The sequence below is a fragment of the Scyliorhinus torazame genome, chromosome 21 (assembly GCF_047496885.1).
Source record: "Scyliorhinus torazame isolate Kashiwa2021f chromosome 21, sScyTor2.1, whole genome shotgun sequence".
Lineage (NCBI taxonomy): Eukaryota > Metazoa > Chordata > Chondrichthyes > Carcharhiniformes > Scyliorhinidae > Scyliorhinus > Scyliorhinus torazame.
The window spans coordinates 50,065,967-50,092,393 of record NC_092727.1 but is presented as its reverse complement, the minus strand read 5'-3'; the positions used below and the strand labels follow the sequence as shown (position 1 = coordinate 50,092,393).

Genomic DNA, 26,427 nt, shown 5'->3' with positions numbered 1-26,427 from the left:
CCCTGCACAGCTTTGGGTTGTTGGGGTGAGACCCAGATAGTGACCCGGGGCCGGGATTGAACCCAGGTCCTCGGAGCCGCGAGGCAGCAGTGCTAACTACTGCACTGTGCAGACCGAAGCCTTTTACTTTTAGTTTTTTTTCCACCCCCCTTCCTCTCTGTGTTTGCGTACATATATATTAATACATATGTATTGCTGCCTATTTAACAACCCAAAACAATCAAACAGAAATACAAAGAGAACAAAGAACAATATAGCACAGGAACAGGCCCTTCGGTCCTCCAAGCCTGTACCGGTCATGACACCACCCTTGGCCAAAACCCTCAGCACTTCCTAGTGCTGTCAGCCTCTATGTCCATCCTATCCATGTATTTGTCGAGATGCCTTTTGAACACCGTTAATTTATCTGCTTTCACAACCTCCTTTGGCAGCGCGTTAAAGGCACTGACCACGCTCTGTGTAAAAAACGTGCCACGCATATCTCCTCTAAGCTTTGCCCCACGAACCTTACACCTATGTTGTTGCTAACTTTTGGTTGGCTCTTAATTCGTAATTTGCTCTGTTTGTTTAACCTTTACTCTAGAGTCGCCAGGTATCTTTATGATACCGCCACGAGGCTCAAGTTCAAGTAATGATCAATAATTCAACACACCAATTAGTAAGATCCAAATCAAAACACATTTATTATACACAGTAAATCACTACTCATGCACAAACTCTACTTTCTAGGCTATTCCTATCACTAAAAGGCCCATACTTAGCTTCAGACTGGCCCACCAGTTCAGGGGAACAAATGGGCTTTCGTTCAGGTCCTGAGTCTGCAGGATTCAAAAGCTGGTATGGACTGGTAGCTAGGTGCGCCTATCTCGTAGCGAGCGTTGACTTGAGACTTCCTTGGTTGGCGGCAGCGAGGCAGATCACTGTCATGGGTTGGTTCGAGCTGCTGAGTGACCCTGCCAAAGAAGACCGATTTGAACTTGGGGGCTTTACTTTATAGTCCCATGGGGCTTCCCGCCCTTCGGGGCGGACCCCGTACCTGGTTCCAAGTGATTGGACAGCGTTCCGATCACTTGGATCGATTTCTCCAATACTGGAGTTGTTCCCTGATCGTTGGGCGGTCCCTAAATGTCCGTTGGCCTTCCTTTGTCTTGGCTCCTGCTGGCTTGGCTTTATTCACCTTAACTTAGGGTACGGGAGAATGAGAGTATAGAGGTCAGGAGCACAGATTTGACGTCGCAGGAGGGGGCCAGTGTTCAGGTAGGTGGTTTGAAGTGTGTCTACTTCAATGCCAGGAGTATACGAAATAAGGTAGGGGAACTGGCAGCATGGGTTGGTACCTGGGACTTCGATGTTGTGGCCATTTCGGAGACATGGATAGAGCAGGGACAGGAATGGATGTTGCAGGTTCCGGGGTTTAGGTGTTTTAGTAAGCTCAGAGAAGGAGGCAAAAGAGGGGGAGGTGTGGCGCCAGTAGTCAAGAGCAGAATTACGGTGGCGGAGAGGATGCTAGATGGGGACTCATCTTCCGAGGTAGTATGGGCTCAGGTTAGAAACAGGAAAGGAGAGGTCACCCTGTTGGGAGTTTTCTATAGGCCTCCAAATAGTTCTAGGGATGTAGAGGAAAGGATGGCGAGGATGATCCTGGATAAGAGCGAAAGTAACAGGGTAGTTATTATGGGAGACTTTAACTTTCCAAATATTGACTGGAAAAGATAATAGTTCGAGTACATTAGATGGGTCGTTTTTTGTACAGTGTGTGCAGGAGGGTTTCCTGACACAATATGTTGACAGGCCAACAAGAGGCGAGGCCACGTTGGATTTGGTTTTGGGTAATGAACCTGGCCAGGTGTTGGATTTGGAGGTAGGAGAGCAATTTGGGGACAGTGACCACAATTCGGTGACGTTTACGTTAGTGATGGAAAGGGATAAGTATACACCGCAGGGCAAGAGTTATAGCTGGGGGAAGGGCAATTATGATGCCATTAGACGTGACTTGGGGGGGATAGGTTGGAGAAGTAGGCTGCAAGTGTTGGGCACACTAGATAAGTGGAGCTTGTTCAAGGATCAGCTACTGCGTGTTCTTGATAAGTACGTACCGGTCAGGCAGGGAGGAAGGCGTAGAGCGAGGGAACCGTGGTTTACCAAAGTGGAATCTCTTGTTAAGAGGAAGAAGGAGGCCTATGTGAAGATGAGGTGTGAAGTTTCAGTTGGGGCGATGGATAGTTACAAGGTAGCAAGGAAGGATCTAAAGAGAGAGCTAAGACGAGCAAGGAGGGGACATGAGAAGTATTTGGCAGGTAGGATCAAGGAAAACCCAAAAGCTTTCTATAGGTATGTCAGGAATAAGCGAATGACTAGGGTAAGAGTAGGACCAGTCAAGGACAGAGATGGGAAGTTGTGTGTGGAGTCTGACGAGATAGGCGAGATACTAAATGAATATTTTTCGTCAGTTTTCACTCAGGAAAAAGATAATGTTGTGGAGGAGAATGCTGAGACCCAGGCTATTAGAATAGATGGCTTTGAGGTACGTAGGGAAGAGGTGTTGGCAATTCTGGACAGGCTGAAAATAGATAAGTCCCCGGGGCCTGATGGGATTTATCCTAGGATACTCTGGGAGGCCAGGGAAGAGATTGCTGGACCTTTGGCTTTGATTTTTATGTCATCATTGGCTACAGGAATAGTGCCAGAGGACTGGAGGATAGCAAATGTGGTCCCTTTGTTCAAAAAGGGGAGCAGAGACAACCCCGGCAACTATAGACCGGTGAGCCTCACGTCTGTAGTGGGTAAAGTCTTGGAGGGGATTATAAGAGACAAGATTTATAATCATCTAGATAGGAATAATATGATCAGGGATAGTCAGCATGGCTTTGTGAAGGGTAGGTCATGCCTCACAAACCTTATCGAGTTCTTCGAGAAGGTGACTGAACAGGTAGATGAGGGTAGAGCAGTTGATGTGGTGTATATGGATTTCAGCAAAGCGTTTGATAAGGTTCCCCACGGTGGCTATTGCAGAAAATACGGAGGCTGGGGATTGAGGGTGATTTAGAGATGTGGATCAGAAATTGGCTAGCTGAAAGAAGACAGAGGGTGGTGGTTGATGGGAAATGTTCAGAATGGAGTTCAGTTACAAGTGGCGTACCACAAGGATCTGTTCTGGGGCCGTTGCTGTTTGTCATTTTAATCAATGACTTAGAGGAAGGCGCAGAAGGGTGGGTGAGTAAATTTGCAGACGACACTAAAGTCGGTGGTGTTGTCGACAATGTGGAAGGATGTAGCAGGTTACAGAGGGACATAGATAAGCTGCAGAGCTGGGCTGAGAGGTGGCAAATGGAGTTTAATGTAGAGAAGTGTGAGGTGATTCACTTTGGAAGGAATAACAGGAATGCGGAATATTTGGCTAATGGTAAAGTTCTTGGAAGTGTGGATGAGCAGAGGGATCTAGGTGTCCATGTACATAGATCCCTGAAAGTTGCCACCCAGGTTGATAGGGTTGTGAAGAAGGCCTATGGAGTGTTGGCCTTTATTGGTAGAGGGATTGAGTTCCGGAGTCAGGAGGTCATGTTGCAGCTGTACAAAACTCTGGTACGGCCGCATTTGGAGTATTGCGTACAGTTCTGGTCACCGCATTATAGGAAGGACGTGGAGGCTTTGGAGCGGGTGCAGAGGAGATTTACCAGGATGTTGCCTGGTATGGAGGGAAAATCTTGTGAGGAAAGGCTGATGGACTTGAGGTTGTTTTTGTTGGAGAGAAGAAGGTTAAGAGGAGACTTAATAGAGGCATACAAAATGATCAGGGGGTTGGATAGGGTGGACAGTGAGAGCCTTCTCCCGCGGATGGAAATGGCTGGCACGAGGGGACATAGCTTTAAACTGAGGGGTAATAGATATAGGACAGAGGTCAGAGGTAGGTTCTTTACGCAAAGAGTGGTGAGGCCGTGGAATGCCCTACCTGCAACAGTAGTGAATTCGCCAACATTGAGGGCATTTAAAAGTTTATTAGATAAGCATATGGATGATAATGGCATAGTGTAGGTTAGATGGCTTTTGTTTCGGTGCAACATCGTGGGCCAAAGGGCCTGTACTGCGCTGTATCGTTCTATGTTCTATGTTGCCATTGTGCCTTGGAATCGCTTATTACTATGCAGATGGCTGCTGCATTACTGGTTTCCGTGCTGTCTGGTTGTTTTGCAGGTTTCAATATACAGGATTTCTGTATTTGCTAGTCTTTGCCTGTGTTGGCTGAATTTCCCTTCAGCCTTTGCGGTTCTCCATTTTAAGTCGGGAAGTGGCCAACCCAGGTGGCTACAATGCCCACTAGTGACTGACCCCTCCACCCTGGGAAAGAGTGCCTACCCATCCACTCTACCCATACTTCTCAATCTAGTAGACCTCTATCAGGTCGTCCGTCAACCTCCGTCGTTCTAATGAAATCAGTCAAGAGTCTATTCAGCCTCTCCGCATAGCTAACACTCTTCAGACCAGGCAACATTCTGGTAAACCTCCTCTGCACCCTCTCCAAAGCCTTCACATCCTTCTGGTAGTGTGGAGACCAGAATTGTGAGCAATATTTCAAATGCGACTGCACTAACATTCTAAACAATTGTAGCATGACTTGCCAGTTTTTATACTCGATGCCCCGCCAATGAAGGCAAGCATTCCATATGCTTTCTTGACTACCTATCCACTTGTGTTGCCACTTTCAAAGATCTGTGGGCCTGCATGCCCACATCTCTCTGACTTTTTATATTCATAAGAGTTTTGCCATTTACGGTATATTTTCCCTCTTATGTTAGACCTAACAAAATGCATTACCTCACATTTGTCCGGATTAAACTCCATTTGCCATTTCTCTGCCCAAGTCTCCAACCTATCTATGCCCTGCCGTATCCTCTGACAATCTTCAACACTATCTGCCACTCCACCAACTTTGGTGTCATCCGTGAACTTACTAATCAGGCCAGCTACACTTTCCTCCAAATCGTTTATGCATGCTACAAACAACAGAGGCTCCAGCACCGATCCCTGTGGAACACCACTAGTTCCATTCAGAAAAACACCCTTCTACTGCTATCCTCTGCCTTCTGTGATCGAGCTAGTTCTGTATCCATCTTGCCACCTCACCTCTGATCCCGTGTGACTTCACCTTTTGTACCAGTCTGCCATGAGGCATCTTGTCAAAGATTTTACTGAAGTCCACGTGAACAACATCCACCACCCTCCCCTCATCAATCTTCTTTGTCATCTCCTCAAAGAATTTGATCAAGTTAGCGAGGCACGAATGAAAAGCTTTGGGATTTACCTTAATCCTAAAGGCCAAGGACTTTTCATGACCCCTCCTAATTTCCCACTTAAGTATCTTCCGACTTTCTTTATAACTCCTCAAAGATTTTGACTGTCCCCACCCTTCTAGACCGTACAAAAGCCTCCTTTTTCTTTTTGAAGAGGTTCACAATATCCCTCATTATTCAAGGCTCCCTAAACTTCCCATACTTATCCTTTGTTTTCTCAAGAACATGACTTTCCATCATCCTAATCAACTGTCGTTTGAAAGACTCCCACATGTCCAATGTTGATATACCCTCCAACAGCTGCACTCAATCCAAATTCTTCAATTCCTGTCTAATGTTAGCGTAATTTGCCCTTCCCCAGTTTAACCCGACGATTACCTTCATCCCTATCCAAAAGTACCCTAAAACATACAAGAAGAGAGAAACAAAAAAGTAAAAGCACAGATAGCACCTTCAACAGAAAACCTGAACTAAACCCCCGAACAGCTGACAACGATTTACTCCTTCAAAAAGGAAATGAATGGTTGCCATCTTAGGTAGAACCCTTCCACTGACCTCCTGGTGTTTTGACCTTTCTCCAAATGTAGAAAAGTCATGCAGCGGAATTCTCTGTTCCTGAGACTAAGTATTGCCGCTTGGGCAGGTTTTGCAGACTTCCACGCCAGCAAAACTAGCGCGGCACCTGGACCGAATTAGCGAACATTGAGGGGCTAGCACCAGCACCACATGGAACACAATCGATCCCAATGAGAAACGGTGTGGGATTCGCAAATGACACTCAGAAGGCTGACAAGCTGCAGCCACATATACACACTTCACTCCCCACACCATAAGACCATAAGACATAGGAGCAAAATTAGGCGACTCGGCCCACTGAGTCTGATCCGCTATTCAATCGTGGCTGATATTTGTCTCACCCCCATTCTACTGCCTTCTCCCAGAACCCCTGATCCCCTTATTAATTAAGAAACCATCTATCTCTGTCTTTCTTGGCCTCCACAGCCTTCTACAGCAAAGAGTTCCACAGATTCACCACAGCTGGCTAAAGAAATTCCTCCTCATCTCTGTTTTGAAGGATCATGCCCTCCCACCCCACCCCCATGTAGGCATCACCCAGTTGGACAGTGGAAAGCGCTACCGTGGGCAGGAGTCAGACGTTGTTGAATGATGTTCATCACAGAGCAGGTTGCCATCATCCTCCATCGCATGGACCAGGCCAACGATAACTGCCAGCCCAGTGCCCTCACCCTGTAGAGCGCAGGCATGCATCACAGAGGGGGTTGCAGGTGGGGGTGGCATGTGATGTCCGTGCCCATGGCCAGTCCCCCCCTCCCGCCCCCTCTCCACCAGGTTGGTGAATCTGGCGATCAGAGTGTCCCATACACGTTGGCTGCACGTTGTTCAGCCTCCCATGCCTGCCCGAGCCCCATGTGCTTCCATCCTCACCCTTCCCCACATCCTACTGGCCGCACGAGGACTGACATTCATCCTCCTCCTCCAGCACTTCGCCCTGCTGCTGCGCAATGCTGTGGAGGACGCAGCAGGCTGCCACGATGCAGGCGACCCACCCAGCGTCATACTTGAGATCCCCACCAGAGCGGTCCAGGCACCTGAACCGCATCTTCAGGATGCCGAAGCACTGCTTTATCACGCCCCTGGTTGCATCATCAGCAGCGCTGTAGCGGGTCTCCGCGTCGGTCTGTGGCCTCCGGGTAGGCATTATCAGTCCCGACCGCCGTAGATAACCCGTCAGCCAGGAGCCAACCCCACATCTGGGGATGCGCCTCGATGAAGGCTTTGTGCACGCTGCCCGGGTATCGGGCACATGTGTATCTGATGGTCACACATCAGCTGCACACTCATTGAATAAAACCCCTTTAGGTTTGTGTAGAGCGGCCTGTCATCTGCCGGTGCTCGTGGGGCAACATGCATCCCATTGATCACCCCCTGGACCCGGGCATTCCGTCGATGGTGGTGAACCCCGTTGTCCAGGCATCCTGGTGAGCTCGGTCCACATTGAAGTGGATGTATTGTGCCGACGGAGCACATGGGGCCTCCATGACGGCGCGGATGCACCTGTGCACCGAGCTCTGAGAGATTTGTTTTACTTTGTCGTTATCATTTTTGGTCCATTGGTATTTAATAAACACATTACCTCTAAGTCGAACAGGTGAAGTGAGGAAGGAGTAGATTTGGACAACAGTCCGAGCCATCTGGGTGTTTCTTCAACACTCGCTCATGAGATGGGACGCAATCTGGGGATGGCACATGATGCATAAGGACATAGATGTAATTGTCCAGACCAGAAAACTGGCTGCATCATGCTAGAATCACAAGGGTAAGGAACACATTCAAACATTGTGACTAATGTTAGCGAATTTCATTCCTGCTGCATAAAATAAGTAGAGAGAACTGACAAAAGAAATAAGAGTGATAAGACTTACGAAACTAGATTAGCAGGTAACAGTAAAGCTACATACAAGATTATTTGCGTGGCAAACAATATAAACTGGAAGCTATGACAGAACTGGCAATCCACCAACAATGGATCAGATCTAACCTCTGCAGCCCTGCCACGTCCAGTTGTGAATGCTGGTGGACAATTAAGAGCCCGATTTAACGGCTGCATCACACTCGATCAAGAGCACGAGACGGCCATTAGATTGTGGGAGGCGCCAAAATTGGGAAACTCGCCGGGCCCCATGGCTGGGGTGCCTCAGCGCCCGTATGTCCGTCATGCCACCCCCCCGAATGGTGTTTGCCCATATCGGGGGCTACTGCTCGTCAATCCCACCGACCACCACGGCTTCCACTGACCGTGGCTGCCTCTGGCCACGTGGCTGAAGGCTGTTGCTGGTGGGAAATTGGCAATCATGGTGGAGTGGGCACTTCACTGCTCCTGGGTGGGTTCTCGTGGGTGGGCGTGCCATTTTGCATGTGGGGGTTGTTGTCCAGCATCCCAGTCGGACCCGGAGGCCTGGACGCTGAGCCTGAACACGGCAGGGATCAACACCACAGACAGGATACAGGGTCTGGTGACCAGGGACCACGGCTGCAGCCAGGGGTGTGTGGGAAGGGTATGCTGGATGGCACCCTGAGGGAGTGCAGTGGATGTGAGGGAGGGAGGGGGTGAGCCATGGGGGACTGGATGATCCCTGGGTCAAAGACACTGTTGGTTGTCGGTTTCTCACGCACTCCAATTCCTTACAGATATTACACAAGATGGATGCTATCTTGGACCCCGCGGAAGCTGCCAAATTTAAGATGGAATGCTTGATACGGCAGTGCAGAGAGTTTTTACTGTGTTTAACTGTCAATAACTGGCCGTGCCTGCCGTTATTATTGGATGTACAGTTCGCAACAAAATTGCTGTATTTAGTTCACTTTAGAAGAAATGCTGAACACTGCTGCTAGTGCACTATCTGTATTTCGACCATCCTCTGGAGTCATTATCCTGCAGGGAGGGGGTTTATGATGCGGAGCAATGGCAATAGCTAGACTTCAATTCTCATACTGGCTGGAGTTATCCTTGCCCCTCAACAGAGGAGCGGTGACCCTCAGGTTAAATCACCACCAGTCAGCTCTCTCTCAGAGGGGGACAGCAGCCTACAGTCCTCGGGGACTATGGCGACATTCAGTTTGAGCTAGCTGGCACTGTTGCTCGAAGTTGTCTGCAGTCCTAAGCAGTGAATAGCACTATTGTTGCTCAAGCAGGAAGGTTACATTCAGCTTCCCTTGCTGACAAGCAACGTATGATCGGGCCCTGCGGCAGTGCCAATCGCCTATGTGCCAACTGGCTAGCACGTTTCCTCTATTAGAACAGGGACGACACTTAAAAAAATGACTTAACTGGCTTTGAAACACGTAGTGAGAGTAGATAGGTTCTGGATAGAGTAGATGGTGCCAAACTCTTGCCAAAAGCTGAAGAATATAGAACGAGGGGGTGCTGAGTTAAGGTAATTGGCACAAGAGGCAATGGAGACATGAGGAGAATCTTTTTCACACATCAAACGGTTAAGATCTTGGAACTCATTGCTGGAGTGTGGTGAAGGCAGATTCAAAAGAGGGAACTGGTTTGTTATCTGAAAAGTAAGAATGTGCTAGGTTATTCAAAGAAGACAAGGGAGTGGCATTAGTGTATTGCTCATTCAGAGAGTCAGCGCAGCCACGACAGATTGAATGGCCACCTTTTGCACTGTAAAAATTCTGCGATTTGAATCCTTTATCATCGTGAAACCAGGAATTCCTGTTTACAGTATTTCATTAGCACATTAGATCAGAGTTGACCATCTCTTTACTGGTCACAATTAGAGAAATTTGGAGTGATGTCCAATGCAAATAATCTTGCAGGAGCACCAAAGGACCATTTAGATCAGGTTACAGGCAGAATTCTATATCTTTCTGTAAGAGGAGCAGGAGAACCTTTGAAACCAGGAACATGCATGTTACTGAACACAGCCCAAAATAAAATGTTTATATGCTTGATTCAAATGTGGAAGCCAATTTTGAGGGGGAAAAGCAAAACTGTGTATAACAATCATCATCGGCAGACAGTGGTGTAGTGGTCATGCCACTGGACTAGTAATACCAGGACCGAGGCTAATGGTTTGAAAGTATGGGTTCAAATCCCACCATGGCATTGAATTAAAATTTAACAATTCTGGTATTGAAAGATCATAGAAACCCATCTGGTTGCCCTTTAGGGAAGGAAGTCTGCCATCCTTACCTGGGCTGGCCTATGCGTGGCAGCAATGTGGTTGACTCTTAACTGCCTACTGAAATAGCCCAGCAAACCATTCAGCTCAAGGGCAATTAGGGGTGGGTAACAAATGCTGGCATTGTCAGCTACACCCACGTCCCATGAAACAATAAATTTATTTAAAAATTATGCTGTGCTGTTCTGGGATAAGTGCAAAGTTTTAATCTCAAAAACGTTGATGAGAATGGAACTAGGAAATATAAATAAGGAAAATTAATTGACAAAGTAATAGGTCCGCAATAGTAAACATTTAAAACAATCAAGTGTGTCCGAAACCCGTGTCTGTGTGGGTTTCACCCTCACGACACAAAGATGTCCTGGTTAGGTGGATTGGCCACGCTAAATTGCCCCTTAATTGGAAAAGAAAAATAATTGGGTACTCTAAATTTATATTAAAAACATTTTTTTTTAAGTATGTCCGAGACAAATACCAAGAACAACAAACTAGCCTAAAATTACAAAGTAGATAAGACATCAGAGTAAAACTGAAACTAAAATAAAAGGCATGCAGTATAGACATGGACAAAGGAGAGGATGACAAAAGGGGAGGATAGGAATTAAGTGAATAAAATTAGGAAAACAGAATTATGAAATTGGATTAAGAAATATAAAAATTGTACAGCATCCAAGCCATAAACAATCAGAGCAAAATTCTTGGATTCCCAACAGGACAAATACAGGGCTCCTTCGTATAATGGGTACACAAGATCAACTCACAGGTAACGTGAGTAATTACTTTGCCTTGGTATTTACCAGGCAAACTGCACGGTACATTACATCAGAAGAAAAGATCCAAAAAAGATATAAAGACATTTAAGATAGAGGTGGAGATCATTGATAATTTATCTTCTGAAATTAATTTAGGTTAAATTTGTATAGAACCTTAGCTAGACCACATTGCAGCACTGTGAATAGCTCTGATCTCTATACTATAAGAAACACATCAGAGCACTAGAAAAGTGCTCAATTAGTCCACTAGAACAGGATCTTCCAAAGTGCCGGTCGCGGCAGGTGTTGGGAGGGTCGCGGAGCGATTGGATATGGCGTTTCTGATCGCAGGAGTAGCACCCAATGGCTGTTACTGGCATTGAAATTGAGAATGGCAGCTGCTATCAGCTTTTAAATGAGGCTGAGCATTTACCAATCACAAGTGGCAGCAGTGAGCAGGTCACATGCCCTGCATGAACACTTGACGTCAAGCACCCTATATGTACGTACATGTGAGAAGTTGGATTTTCCGTTCTCATTGAAGACGCACAAGGAACTGGCTGAACTCTGCACCTGATATGCGCATTGCCCTCTCCTCCTGTGAACCTGACTGGAGGGAGATCGTGAGGACATGGCAGGATCCCCTTTCACATTAAAGGTAAGCAAATGTGGCATGTGTCGAAAAGGGCAGCCATCGTGGGTCACGAAGGTCAGATGGTTAGCAAAGGTAGGTCCCGAGAAAAAAAATTTGAAAAACACTGCACCAGAACAACCTCAGAACAGAGGTTACACCTATCGGGAAAGGACTGAACAGGCTGGGTATCTTAAGAAAAAGACAGAGGGGAAATCTGACAGAAATGTTCAAGATCATGAAAGATGTTAATAGAGATAGAGAAGCTGTTCCAATTCGCAGGTGAGACCAAAACAGAAGGCCATAAATGTAAGGCAGCTGCACAGGGTCAACTCTACCTCCACATGCGCGAGGCTCAACCTAACGCAGCTAAAAGTGGTACATAGAGCCCACTTGACCAGAACCCGAATGTGGAGGTTCTTCCCGGAGGTGGAGGATAGATGCAAACGGTGTCAAGGAGGCCCGGCCATCCACACCCACATGTTCTGGTCTTGCCCCAGACTTGCTGGGTACTGGACAGCCTTCTTCAAAGCAATGTCCAAAGTGGTGGGGATGAGGGTGGAGTCACGCCTGAAAGTGGTGATCTTCGGGGTATCAGACCAGCCAGATATCTTCATGGGGAGGAGGTAGACGCCCTTGCCTTTGCCTCCCTGATCGCCCGCCGTAGAATCCTGCTTGGTTGGCAATCAGCAGCATCACCTAAAGCTGCAGACTGGCTGTCTGACCTATCAGAATTTCTCCAAATGGAAAAAATCAAATTCGGCATCCATGTGACGGAAGAGGGCTTCCACAAAACATGGGAGCCATCACCCCACTGTTCCGAGACCTGTTTGTGGCCAAAACATAAATAAATAGCCAGGGGGAAATAGCCAGGACAAGATAGAAAGAGGAAAGAGGGCGGACTGGACTGGGGAGTGGCAGTGGCCCGGGGGCAAGGCGAGGTAGCAAAACCCAGCAAGAAAAGATGGGGAACAGCAGTGAAAAGGGGGGGGGGGGGGTCAAGGAGAGAGGAACTGGAGGGGGGTGGGGGGGATAGGGAGAATTGTAGGCCGAGCTATTTATTGTATTGTACTAGTCTGTACAATAAATGAAAACGAACAGCTATGTATATAATTTTGAAAATGCCAATAAAAAGATTTTTTTTAAAAAAAATAAATAAATGTAAGGCAGTCACTAATAAATCCAATAGAGAATCCAGGAGAAACTTCTTTACCCAGAGTAATGAGACTGGAACTTGCTACGACAGGGAGTAGTTGAAGCAAGTAGCATAGATGAATTTAAGGGAGAAAGGTACAGTTACTGGAGTTAGATTAAGAGGGGTGGTGGGAGGAGGCTCATGTGGAGCATAAACATTGGCATATAACAGTTGAGCTGAATGTCCTGGTTCTGTGTCGGAACTATTTCAGATAGTAGGTACATTGGCGTAATAAAAGATTGGACACTGAGAAAACAATTTCAGTCTGGTTGTTCCAAAGAACATCGGTCTTTTACCTAGTTTCAGGACAGCAATTGAGTAATAGTTGCCTAGGTTGCCCAAAGACAATTATATTATAGGCTAGTGCAACTCCAGATGTTCTCTTCCCACCAAACTCAAGTACTTCACCAGAACAAGAGGGACTGTGTTAATTGGCCATGAATTGCACTCACATAACTCCCTTGCATACGATGTCTACTTCACATGCTGTGATAAACAATGGACCGGTTTAGCTCAGTTGGCTGGACAGCTGGTTTGTGATACAGGGCATGGCCAACAGCGTGGGTTCAATTCCCATACCGAATGAGGTTATTCATAAAGGCCCCGCCTTCTCAACCTGACCTCTCACCTGAGGTGTGGTGATCCTCAGGTTAAATCACCGCCATTCAGCTCTCCCCCTCAAAGGGGAAAGCAGCCTATCTGAGACTATGACGACCTTACTTACATTAACGTTATATCCAATAGTTTGCAATAAAATGTAGGATGTCAGGTAAACAGCAACATTACTTTGTAGAGACACTCAGACTCTGCAATCTCAGTCTCTTGCAAATCAACTTAAGCCATTTCAAGGACCAAGACCAAATAACTCTGGATGTCAAGGGACACAGAGGTCAGGGTGAAGGAAAAAAAATGACACTTTTGGCAGACACCTAGGGCTCAATACGGCAGAGTACCTAGAGCAGTATAAAAAGTGCAAAGGGGAAATTTTAAAATAAATTAGGAAAGCTAAGAATGTGCATGAAAAAGCATTGCAGGGCAGAATAAAGGAAAACTCAAAGGGTTTTTTTTAATTGTAAGGATCCTCCTGTTAAATCTGGTTTCCCATGGGCATTCCCTTTTGGTTTTTGTGCCTAGGCAGTTGCAGGGACTTAAGCCTTTCAGATGAATTACACCTTAAATGTAAAAAAAAACCTGGCGCCTCCAACAGATGTGCTATTTGGTCTGGCCTTGGGAAACCAACCGTCCCCCCAGTGAGATGGGTTGTTTTGTTTGGTCCAGTGATGACACATTTTGATGGACTTGGCAGGCAGTCAACCAGTTACTTTAAATTCCTGGGCCTTACCCAACCCTCCATGTTGATTAGTGTTGACCGTTTCAGAACGTTGTGCAAAGAAAGATGGACCCCGTTTTGGGTTTTATTTTCAGTTTGAACTCTAGAGCTGAACAGAGCTATTTTAAATGTCTCTCTCCCAGAAAGGGTGGAACTCTCTCTAATATCTCGGCTGGGGCTCACTCCAGGTAAACGGAGCAGTCTGTGTTTTTCTCTCTATCCAGCTGGTGAGTGTTTAATGCCCAAAGACGGAGCTGGAGGGAACTTTCCGGATTTCTCTCCCTGTAAGGTTACCAGATCACTCAACGGTCTTATGGAACCTGCTCCTCTGATACTCTGTTTATCTGGGACAAGCTGTTGGACAGTCTGCTGGAGTGGGAAACAAATAAGAATTGAACAAACTTGAAGTACATCTGAAAATGAAAAATGAAAATCGCTTATTGTCACAAGTAGGCTTCAATGAAGTTACTGTGAAAAGCCCCTAGACGCCACATTCCGGCGCCTGTTTGGGGAGGCTGGTACGGGAATTGAACCGTGCTGCTGGCCTACCTTGGTCTGCTTTCAAAGCCAGCGATTTAGCCCTGTGCTAAACAGCCCCTTTCTGTGTAAAGGCCCAGGTTAACAAGTTAAAGTGACTCCCTCGAGGGGATCCCACAGCCTGAGAGTCCGACCTGAATGTTCGAGCCAGAAGATCCAAGCTGGTGGTTCCAACACTCCGCGTCCCTGGGAGGATATCAGACTACAACGATTTCAATATCAGCAACAGAAGATACTTGTCGCCTCTTTCTTCCATTTTAGTCCCTGTCATTTTTACCCTTTCCTCTGTGTGTATTTGAGTAGAGGGTGGGATGGTAAAATAAAAGTGTGGGGGGGGGGGGGGGGGGGGGGTGGAAGAATAATAATAAGCTGGCCGATACTCTATGATAATCAGCACATGTCTTATCTCTACTGATGTTACAAATAAACAGTTTTCTGTGTCACTTACAAATCTACTGCCTGAGCAGTCAAGGGTCAACAGTCTCAGGAACTATATACGAATTATTGGTTAATTCACATGTTGGGCCTCTGAGGCCTGTGGGGCTGGAATTGATCCCGCTCTAACCCAGGGTGTCCTAACAAAATAATAAAGGGCAAGAGAATAACCAAGGAAGGAGTACAGCCAATTAGTGGACCCTGAAGAAGTGAGTAAACTCTAAATGAATACTTTGCATCGGTCTTCACAAATGGAAAGGGACAACACACATCTGGACCTCAAGGTGGAGGACTGTGAAATATTATTGGAAATTAACATAGAAAGAAGAGGTACTAGCAGGTTTAGCAGCCTTTAAAATGGATAAATCCACAGGCCTGAATGAGATATATCCCAGGCTGTTGAGGGAGGCAAGGGAGGAGATATCAGGGGCACTGGCAGTACTTTTCAAATCCTCTTCTGGCCTCTGGCCATAGGCGAGATGCTAGAGGACTGCTAACATTTGCCCTTTAGTAAAAAAAGGAAGGTAGTGATAGACCAGGAAATCATAGACCAGGAAATCATACACCAGTCCGTCTAACGTCGGTGGTGAGGATGTTACTAGAACTGAGGGACAAGGTGAGTAGGTAGTTGGATTGGCCATTCCAAAATTGCACCTTGTCCAAAGATGTGGTTAGATGGGATTACAGGGATAGGGCAGGGGAGTGGGCCTAGGTCGGGTGCACTTTCAGACGGTCGGTGCAGACCCAAAGGTCCAAATATTAATAAATGGCCTCCTTCTGCACTGTAGGGATTCAATGGACAGAATATATCAGTACTTGGATAGGCACAGATTAATCAGGAATAGACAGCATGGATTTGTTAACAAAAGGTCATGTTTAACAAATGTATGCATTTTGTTCTGAGGAGGTAACCAGGAGTGTTGATGAGGATAATGCACTTGATGTGGTTTAAATGACTTCACCAAGGTTTTTGATAAGGTCCTTCATGGCGGACTCAAGAAAGTAAGGGCCCCATGGGGTCCAAGGCAAAGTGGCACATTGGATCCAAAATTGACTGAGACAGGAAGCAGAGGGAAGTTTATGTGACTGGAAGTCTGTTTCCAGTAGGGTTTGTGGATGTCACAAGAATTGGTAGGGTGGTAAATAATGAGGACGAAAGCTGTAGGAAGATACCAATGGACTGTGGGCAGAGAAGTGGAAAAAAGAATTCAACCCAGAGGGCTAACAAGACAAACGATTACAGATGGGGGTTAAATATGGGTTGGGGCAGGGGGAAATGTTTAGGTATATGCAGGTCCGAGATTTTGCGAAGAAGGAGATACAGAGCTTTCCGGTGGTGCCGGCCTCCACACTGTTGGAGGAGGTGCTGACGGCAGGGGAAATGGAGTAGGGGGTGGTGTCAGCGATTTATGGGCACGGCAAAGTAGGAGAAAGAGTTGGGAGAGAGCATGGAGGAGGGGTTGTGGTGTGAGGTGCTCCGCAGGGTAAATACCTCAACTTTGTGCACGAGGTTGGGGCTGATACAGCTGAAGGTGGTGTATAGGGCGCACTTCACAATGTCGAGGATGTGCAGACTCTTTGAAAGGGTAGAGGATGTTTCTGAACGTTGCAGGGGGGGCCCCACAAACCACATTCATATGTTTTGGTGCTGTCCAAAGCTGGAGGTGTATTGGAGGGAGGCATTCAGGGTAATTTCAACGGTGGTACATGCGAGGCTTGAGACGAGTCCTCTGGAGGCCGTATTCAGGGTATCGGAGAGGCCAGGGTTGGGAGCGGATGCGGAGGCAGATGTTTTAGCCTTCGCCTCGCTGATCGCCTGAAGGTGGATCCTGTTGGGGTGAAGGTCAGTTTCTCCACCCTGTGCCCTGGTGTGGTGGGGAGATCTGTTGGAGCTTTTAAACACTCGAGAAGGTGAAGTTTGAGTTGAGGGGAAGGATGGAAGGGTTCTACAATTCATGGACTTTGTTTATTATGCACTTTCATGAATTGGATGACATTGAACATTGGGGGAGGGGGGGGGGTTGGACTGTGTATGTTGTTGGTGACTATGTATGGGTGGATGGTGGATTCCAGAATCCTTTTCTTTGATGTTTGTATTTAAACTGTTGAGGGTTATTTGCGGGTTGGTGAGAGGAAGGAATTGTTGGCCAGGGGTTTGACATCGTATTCGTTACCGTTGCTTGTTTGTTGGTGGGTGCAAATTTGGATGAAAATATGAAAAAGAAAAATATTTATTTTAAAAAGACAAAGGGTTACACGATGAATGGTTGAACCCTGAAAAGTAGTGAAGATCAGAGGGGCCTTGGAGTGCATATCTACAGACCCCTGAAGGTGGCAGTGCAGGTAGATAAGGTGGTTAAGAAGGCTTATGGGATAGACTAGGCGGTTTTCCTCAAAGCAGCGAAGATTGAGAGGAGACCTGATAGAGGTGGATATTATGAGCATAATATTGAGGCACTTTTTCCATTCGTCAATAGCCAGGAGGCATTGATTTCAGGTGGATAACTAAGGGCAATGGGGAAGAGAAACGTTTTCACTCTGAGTGTGGTAGGAGTCTTGAACTTACTGCAAGAAAGGGTGATTGAGTCAGAAATTCTTGTAACATTTAAGTAATATTTAGATATTCACTTGCGCTGCTGTAAGCTCCAGGGCTATGGGCCAAGCACCGGAAAATAGTAATCCATAATAGTAATGCAGTCAGATCTTTATTGACTGGCATGGACACAATTGGCCAAATGGCCTCCTTCTGGGCTGAAAATGTCTATGAATCTATTCTTCCACATTTAACCAAAAAATGGAATGAATAAACATTCTACAGTGAATGGTAGAACCCTCAAGAGTATTGAAAGTCAAAGAGATCTAGGAGTACAGGTCCACAGGTCATTGAAAGGGGCAACACAGGTGGAGAAGGTAGTCAAGAAGGCATACGGCATGCTTGCCTTCATTGGCCGGGGCATTGAGTATAAGAATTGGCAAGTCATGTTGCAGCTGTATAGAACCTTAGTTAGGCCACACTTGGAGTGTAGTGTTCAATTCTGGTCGCCACACTACCAGAAGGATGTGGAGGCTTTAGAGAGGGTGCAGAAGAGATTTACCAGAATGTTGCCTGGTATGGAGGGCATAAGCTATGAGGAGCGATTGAATAAACTCGGTTTGTTCTCACTGGAACGAAGGAGGTTGAGGGGCGACCTGATAGAGGTATACAAAATTATGAGGGGCATAGACAGAGTGGATAGTCAGAGGCTTTTCCCCAGGGTAGAGGGGTCAATTACTAGGGGGCATAGGTTTAAGGTGAGAGGGGCAAGGTTTAGAGTAGATGTACGAGGCAAGTTTTTTACGCAGAGGGTAGTGGGTGGCTGGAACTCACTACCGGAGGAGGTAGTGGAAGCAGGGACGATAGGGACATTTAAGGGGCATCTTGACAAATATATGAATAGGATGGGAATAGAAGGATACGGACCCAGGAAGTGTAGAAGATTGTAGTTTAGTCGGGCAGTATGGTCAGCACGGGCTTGGAGGGCCGAAGGGCCTGTTCCTGTGCTGTACATTTCTTTGTTCTTACATGCAGTTTCTGGCTATTCTACCAGCCTGAAGGCTGATCACAATGCAATATGTAAAGAACTAAGTCAACCGTAAAAACATGCTGACACAAAATCAGTAGGAGATAATTGATTTCCAGGTATCGTTGTGTTTTCCAATAAAAAGTACATTTGAGTGCTATAGATACCAAATTATTTACGGTCTGTCTCTTCTCCAGTTTCCTATCTTTAGTTGACAAATGCAGTCACAGTAAATGGGCTCAACTAAACAGGACAACCAGCAAGATTAAACAGATATACACTAGATGCAAAAAAAACACTTCACAGGACACTAGCTCGAATGAAAAGCACACATATGCCAGCTGTGGCTCAGTTTTAGTTAGGTTGACATGCCAGTGCGGTAAGGAAGAGGTTCCATCTCTCAAATCAAATGTTAAACTGAAGAAGCCCTGTCTGGAAGAATCTCATGGCATTATTCAAAGGAGGAGTTGGGGGATTTTCCTTGGCATCCTGACCAATATTTATCCCCCCAACCAACATCACTAATAAATAGAATATGGTCATTATCATATTGCTATTTACAGGAATGGCTGCGCACAGATTGGATGGCACACTTCCTACAGTGACTGCACTTCAGAAGTGGCTAGAAAGTGTGTTGGAACATACCAGAGGGACTGTTTATGGATTTTGCCTGAATGGATTTCTAGAAGGCATTCACTGTGTTCCCAGAGTTGGAAAACAAAGATGACAGGACACAGAATTGGAGACAACCTATTAATGTGGGTAGAGAATTGGTTACAAGGTAGGAGACATAACCTTCTTTATTATTGTCACAAGTAGGCTTACATTAACACTGCAATGAAGTTAGTCTGAAAATCCCCTAGTCGCTACACTCTGGTACCTGTTCAGGTACACAGAGGGAGAACTCAGAATGTCCAAATTACCTAACGGCATGTCTTTCGGGACCTGTGGGAGGAAACGGAACACCCACACAGACACGGGGAGAATTTGCAGTCTCCGCGCAGACAGCGACCCAAGCCGGGAATCGAACCTGGGACCCTGATGTTGTGAAGCAACAGTGCTAACCACTGTGCTACTGTGCCACCCTAGGATAAGGATGTAACCAGCGATGGCTCCCCAAAGATCTGTAGTAGGGCAACAACAAGATCAAATTCCCACTCAATCTCAATTAACGCAGCACCTAAAGACACTGTTTATCTAAAACTCCCAAGTGATATCATGTCCAGAATTTGCCAAGAATACCTGAGAGAACACCCGTGATAGCCAGAATGAATGATTACCAGGTATTCCCAGGTTGTCTCCATCCAAGTACTAACCAGGCCTGACTCTGCTTTGTTTCCAAGTTTAGACGAGATCGGGCGTTTTCAGACTAGTATGGCCGTAGGCAGTTACAAGACATACTGACCAAGCAAGCTGTTGTTCCTTTGGTGCTTTTACTTTAAGCAACTAGCTGGTGGCCGATGGGCAATTTGCTTGCCACTCTACACCTGCTATTGTGGGACAGGCAACCTCACAGGTCCAGTCCTGAGCACTTACGCTCTTGGATTGCTGTAGCAAGCAGAGGAACCCAACCGCCACTGCCAAATTTTGCCAGACATCCAAGTCATATTATGGAGTGCAAACAGCAGAAAGAAAATCATAGTCTGCAACCAGCTGTACATCGGCAGTGGAGAAGATTCTCTGGACAAGGTCAAAATATATCTAAAGTTGGACCGGACCTTTCATTTGCTGTTCGGAAGAAAAAATTCACTCTTGGGCTTTTCCCACAAATGTGGAGATGGCGGCGTTGGGCTGGGGAGGGCACAGTAAGAAGTCTTACAACATCAGGTTAAAGTCCAACAGGTTTGTTTTGAATCACAAACAATTCAAAAAAAACTTTTGGACTTTAACCTGGTGTTGTAAGACTTCTTACTTTTCCCACAAAGATCAAAATTCACAACTGTTATGGGACATAGATAGGTTACATGGAACATACAGTGCAAAAGGAGGCAATTTGGCCCATCGCGTCTGCACCGACCCACTTAAGCCCTCACTTCCACCCTATGCCCGTAACCCAATAACCCCTCCTAACCTTTTTTTGGTCACTAAGGGCAATTTATCATGGCCAATCCACCTAACCTGCACGTCTTTGGACTGTGGGAGGAAACCGGAGCACCCGGAGGAAACCCACGCAGACACCGCACAGTGACCCAGCGGGGAATCGAACCTGGGACCTGCCGCTGTGAAGCCACAGTGCTAGCCACTTGTGCTACCATACTGTCCGGGACAAGCTGTTACATAATGGTTGAGATCTTTCGTGCGTAGTAATAACCATTTTCTTGGAACTATTTGCACTGTAGACACAAGAGCTGATTAGCAGGCTTCCCACACACCAGACTTCCCAGAAATCTGACAGAGGCCATCACCACAATGTAGCCACTACCAGGCAGGCTAGGTAAAAGCCTGTAAATTAATTTTTAAAGTCTGTTTGAACTTACACTCGCCCTACCTCCAAGCTCAGCCCTCTATGTTCACAGAGAGACAAAAACATTTACAGTGTCCTCTTCATAAATTTTAGCATTGTAAATAGAACGACTAAACAGATTTTAAAATGCAATCCACAACATCACAACACAATACAAACCAACCGTTTAAGCAATTAATTAATTTAGCAATGAAAGGTATGGCTGTTATGTTTCAGCTTATAACGTTCAAGGCCTTCACTCCTCTCACAACAGTACAAATCCCTCTTTTTCTAACCATATTATCTCCCATTTGGTTAACATTTTAATCACATAATGTGTCCACATTCGCACCAGAGCCAGAAAGAAGGTTGTGTGTTTAAATCCCACTCCTAGATCATTCAGTCTGGCACAAAGGAAAGATTTTCCTTTTAAATAAACTACGTCACTCCTCTCAATTGATGGCAGTGTACTCCAATTCTAACCACTGTAGATAAAGAGGTTGCACTCGAATTTCCTATGGATTTATTAGTGTCTGATATTTACGGCCCCTAGCTTTCCCCATAACATCTTCTCCAGGTTTACAAAGGGATCACTGAAACTCTTCCCACTGCGCAGCCACTCGCCTGACACACACGCCCTACCCCCACATCCGATCACTCACTCACCCAAACCTCTCGCCATGATCACTCACCCAGCCCCCACCCAAATTGTCCCCTTTCTCTCCTGACCATACTTCCCTCTCCTGAATCTCCTTCCCTGCCCCCATTGCTCCGCTCTGAACCTCCTGACCACCCTCCATGACCAAAACCACCAAATCCCATGTCTCTCCTCCCCCCTCAGTCCCATTGTTCCTGCTTCCACTCTTTGGATTCCCCCTCACTCCTCGAGCATCCCCCAAACTTCACCTTTCTCAGGTTCATTCCTGGTTTCCCCTGCCCCAGTTCTCTCAGTCTGCCCGATATTCCTGTTATTCCCAGTCCTGCTCCATTGGTATTCCCGCCCCCCTGCGGTTTTCAAGTCTCCCCAATATTCCCTCCCCATCTCCTCTATTCCCAGGTTTCTCCAGTTACTCCTGTTTTTCCCCAGTCTATTCCCCACTTCCCTCAGGGTTATTCCTAGTTTTCCCTAGTCTATTCCCGGCTTTTTAAACGATTCCCCTCCCCCCGCCGGGTTATTCCCGGTTTCCCCCAGGATCATTCCATTTGATTTTCTCTCTCTCTCTCCCCCCCCCCCCCCCCCCCCCAAGGTATTTTCCTGGTTTCCGCGGTGTCACGCCTGGTCTTCGCAGTTTTTCCCCGCAGGGTTTTCCCCAGTTTTGAACGCTTTTCCCGGTTACCTCAATCTCCAAATCTTTCTCCAGCCACCGAGCGCGCGCCACCCGCAGACAAACAGCTCGGTGACGGCGGTCGCGCGCAGCCACAACGCACGGAAACGCGCAACTCGAAACCCAGAGCCTCCAGCCGCCAGCACCCCAGACGCAAGCACATGAAAAATAAACTCAAGGTTCTTGTTTTTGTTTCGTCTGTGTTGCTTTGCACTGCCCACTGAACCTACCAGTTGAGCATTCAATTTGTCACTTAGGAAGGTGGGGAAAGCATCCTAATTTATTCAGCAGCCTAAGGGCAGCACGGTAGCATTGTGGATAGCACAATTGCTTCACAGCTCCAGGGTCCCAGGTTCGATTCCGGCTTGGGTCACTGTCTGTGCGGAGTCTGCACATCCTCCCCGTGTGTGCGTGGGTTTCCTCCCACTGTCCAAAGATGTACAGGTTAGGTGGATTGGCCATGATAAATTGCCCTTAGTGTCCAAAATTGCCCTTAGTATTGGGTGGGGTTACTGGGTTATGGGGATAGGGTGGAGGTGTTGACCTTGAGTAGGGTGCTCTTTCCAAGAGCTGGTGCAGTCTCGATGGGCCGATTGGCCTCCTCCTGCACTGTAAATTCTGTAAACGTAAATTCTATGATAAACTTGAAGATTCAAAGATGTGCCGGCTATATGGATTGGTCACGCTAAATTGCCCCCTTAGGGGTTACAGGATAATAATATAATGCCAATCTTTATTGTCACAAGTAAGCTTACATTAACACTGCAATGAGGTTACTGTGAAAAGCCCCTAGTCGCCACATTCCAGCGCCTGTTCGGGTACACAGAGGGAGAATTCAGAATGGCCAATTCACCTAACAGCACGTCTTTCGGGACTTGTGGGAGAACATGCAGATTCCGCACAGACAGTGACCCAAGCCGGGAATTGAACCTGGGACCCTGCCGCTGTGAAGCAACAGTGCTACCCACTGTGCTACCATGCCACCCAAAGATGAAAAGAATAGGCAGTGGAGTGGGCCTAGGTAGAATGCTCTTTCGGAGGGTCGGTGCAGACTCGATGGGCCAAAAGGCCTTCTTCTGCACTGTAGGGATTCTATGATTCTTCATGTCTGGATACTCCTAGAAAAAAACCATAAGGGAGCAACGGCGAGTTCCAATTCACCCCAATTCTTGAAATCAGGCTTTATGCCGCAATAGCTTGCACTTAGATTCTTGAGGCTAAAGGGACCAAGGGATTTGGGGAGTAAGGCAGGATCGGGGTATTGAACTTGATCAGCCATGATTATAATGAATGGTGGAGTAGGCGCGAAGGGCCGAATGGCCTCCTTCTGCTTCTATTTTCTATGTTCCTATGTTATCTGGTCACGGCGTGCATCAAATAAGTGGTTCAAGCCACAGAGGCGCAATGGGCAAATATGATGCCGATTAAGTTAAAGAAGAGAATGTTAGATGTGATCAAAAGCTTTGACAAAGAAGTGTGCTGTTTCTGATTAAATGGCCCAAAAGGGGGGGACAGAGGTTGAGCAGCAAAGACATTTAGGGAAGAGATTGTTAAGTTTAGGTGGCCGAATGTACAACCACCACAATGCGGGGGGGGGGGGGGGCTCCGTCCTTCTGCATTGTAAATTCTAGGGGGGGGGGCCTTCTGCTTTGTAAATTCTATCTTTAATTATTTTACAAGGGTGAGCAACTTTTATCAATGGCATGGAGGATTGATAGTATCAACCAATCGGATCATATGAAAAACAAGGCAGGAGCTAACATTGGCAATCCTCCAGGATTGACCTGGAGTCACCAGGGATTGAAAATCAATCCCTAATTCACTGTTGTGTACAATCCTGGAGAAAAATCATGGGGACTTTAAAAAAGATAGGGGTTTAGTTTTAGCATTTCTTTTTAACAAAAATAGGAATACTGAACATGGGTCGAGGGGGAGATTCCAGTACTTGAGTGCAAAATTAAAGGTGCAATGCTATATTTTTTTATATCCTTTCATGGGGTGTTGGCATCAGAGGCAAGACCAGCATTTATTGCCCATCCTTAATTGCCCTTGAGAAGGTGGAGATGAGGCGCCCTCTTGAACCACTGCAGCCCATCTGATGCGGATACTCCCACGGTTCAACTGGGAGAGAGAGTTCCAAGATTTTGGTTCAGCAACAGTGATGGAACGTCGATATATTTCCAAGTCAGGATGGTGTATGGGGGGCACCTCCAGGTGGTGGTGTTGCCATGTATCTGCTGCCCTTTTTTTCGAGGTGGTAGAGGTCGCAGGTTTGTCTGGTGCTGTTGAATGAGCCTTGATGAGTCGCAAAGTACCTCTTGTAGATGGTGCACTGCGTGCCAGTGATGGAGGGACTGAATGTTTAAGGTGGTTGATGGCATGCTGATCAAGCAGACTGTTTTCAGGTGGGGCATTAAACTAAGGCCCAGCTGCCTTCACATGGATGCAAAAGATCCCTCTATATTTACAAAGAGCCAAGGCATTATCCCTGGAATCCTAGTCTATATTTGTCAGTCAAATTACAAAATGAAATGAGATCAGCCATGATCATATTGAATGGCAGAGCAGGCTCGAGGGGCTGAATTGTCCTCCTGCTCCTAGTTCATCTGCCCTTCTGCAAAAACAGATTCCCTGGTCATTATTACATTGTTGGTTGTGGAGGTTTGCTGTGAGCATATTAGCTGCTCTTATGCTGCAACAGTGACTACACTTCAAAACTAGAATTGCTTGTAAAGCACTTTGAGCGATCCAGTGGCTATGAAAAGCATTATATAAATGCAAGTCTTGTTTTTTTTTTACAAATTTAGAATACCCAATTCTTTTTTTCCAATTGAGGGACAATTTAGCATGGCCAATTCACCTACCCTGCACATCTTTTTAGTTGTGGGGGTGAGACCCACGCAGACACGTGTAGAATCTGTAAACTCCACACAGATGGTGACCCAGGGCTGGGATCAAACTCGAGCCCTCATCGCCATGAGGCAGCACTGCTAACCACTGGGCCGCCGTGATACCCAAATGCAAGTTTTTTAATAAAGATTCACTGTGTTATTGGTTCTTGTGGGGCCTCCTTCACGTATGTTTATTTCGGGGAAGAGAAAGGACCTTTCATGATCTCAGGAGATCCCATGGCACTTTGCTGCTAAGTATTTCCTGAAGTGAAGTTATTGTTGTAATGAGGGGAGAAATATTGCCCCCAAAGAGGTTATAAGTTGCTGAAATACATCTTCTAAAATCTGTTTATTTTTCTCAAAGCGAATGAACTTCTTGTGAGTTGTTTTTTGTAGGTGTTTCTTTTCTTTAATATTGAGTCAATTTTGTTTTAGTTAAGGTAGATATTATCAAATCTTCTTCTTCTGGTAGCACTGCTGTCTCACGGCGCCGAGGTCCCAGGTTCAATCCCGGCTCTGGGTCACTGTGTGGAGTTTGCACATTCTCCCGGTGTTTGCGTGGGTTTCGCCTCCACAACCCAAAGATGTGCAGGGTAGGTGGATTGACGATGCTAAATTGCCCCTTAATTGGAAAAAAATAATTGGGTAGTCTAAAAAAAAATGTTTTTAAAGTCTTCTTCTTCGGTGATTACTTGCTAACGAATAGGATTATCCACCTAAAAAACTCTGTGTTACTGGTCATGGATTCTTGCATTGCAGATGAGCCCAATCCTAAATCTGCATCTTCATCCGCACACTAGCAGATGCTTGCTGGAGGTGGGATTGGTCCCTGGATTCTAGATCATTGGTATTCCTTACTCAGGCTCCTTCTCCTCTAGCCGTTGGGTGTCCTTGAAGAATTGTGTCCTTTTAATCAGGCGATTCCTCCAAGAATGTCTCTTCTGAGCTAGGGTCTTCCAGGCATTGACATTAATGTTGTACAGGCAGCACGGTGGCATTGCTGCCTCACGGCGCCGAGGTCCCAGGTTCGATCCCAGCTTTGGTCACTGTCCGTGTGGAGATTGCACATTCTCCCCATGTTTGCGTGGGTTTCGCCCCCACAACCCAAAGATGTGCAGGTTAGGTGGATTGGCCACGCTAAATTGCCTCTTAATGGAAAAAAATGATTTGGCTACACTAAATTTATTTTTTTTTAAAGGAAAAAAAAATGTTGTATTTTTTGAGGTGAGCCTTAAGGGTGTCTTTGAAGCACTTCCTTTGTCCTCCTCTTGTTCAGAAGCCTTCCTTGAGCTGGGTGAAGAAGATTTGTCTTGGAAGTCGGGACT

General features: G+C 46.4%; 1 protein-coding gene across 5 annotated transcripts in view; it reads right to left on the bottom strand.

Moving 5' to 3' along the window:
* The window catches only part of fam118b (family with sequence similarity 118 member B), a 72,490-nt gene extending 50,156 nt beyond the window's left edge, over window positions 1–22,334 (bottom strand). For 2 of the 5 annotated variants that reach the window (XM_072486783.1, XM_072486787.1), the window contains exon 1: window positions 22,224–22,334. The gene's annotated coding sequence lies outside the window, so the exon portion shown is untranslated. Of the gene's footprint in view, window positions 1–757; window positions 954–9,138; window positions 9,159–22,223 lie in introns of those variants that run through there. The other 3 variants (XM_072486784.1, XM_072486786.1, XM_072486785.1) reach the window with 3 other exon arrangements.
* Between the last annotated feature and the right edge of the window lie 4,093 nt (window positions 22,335–26,427).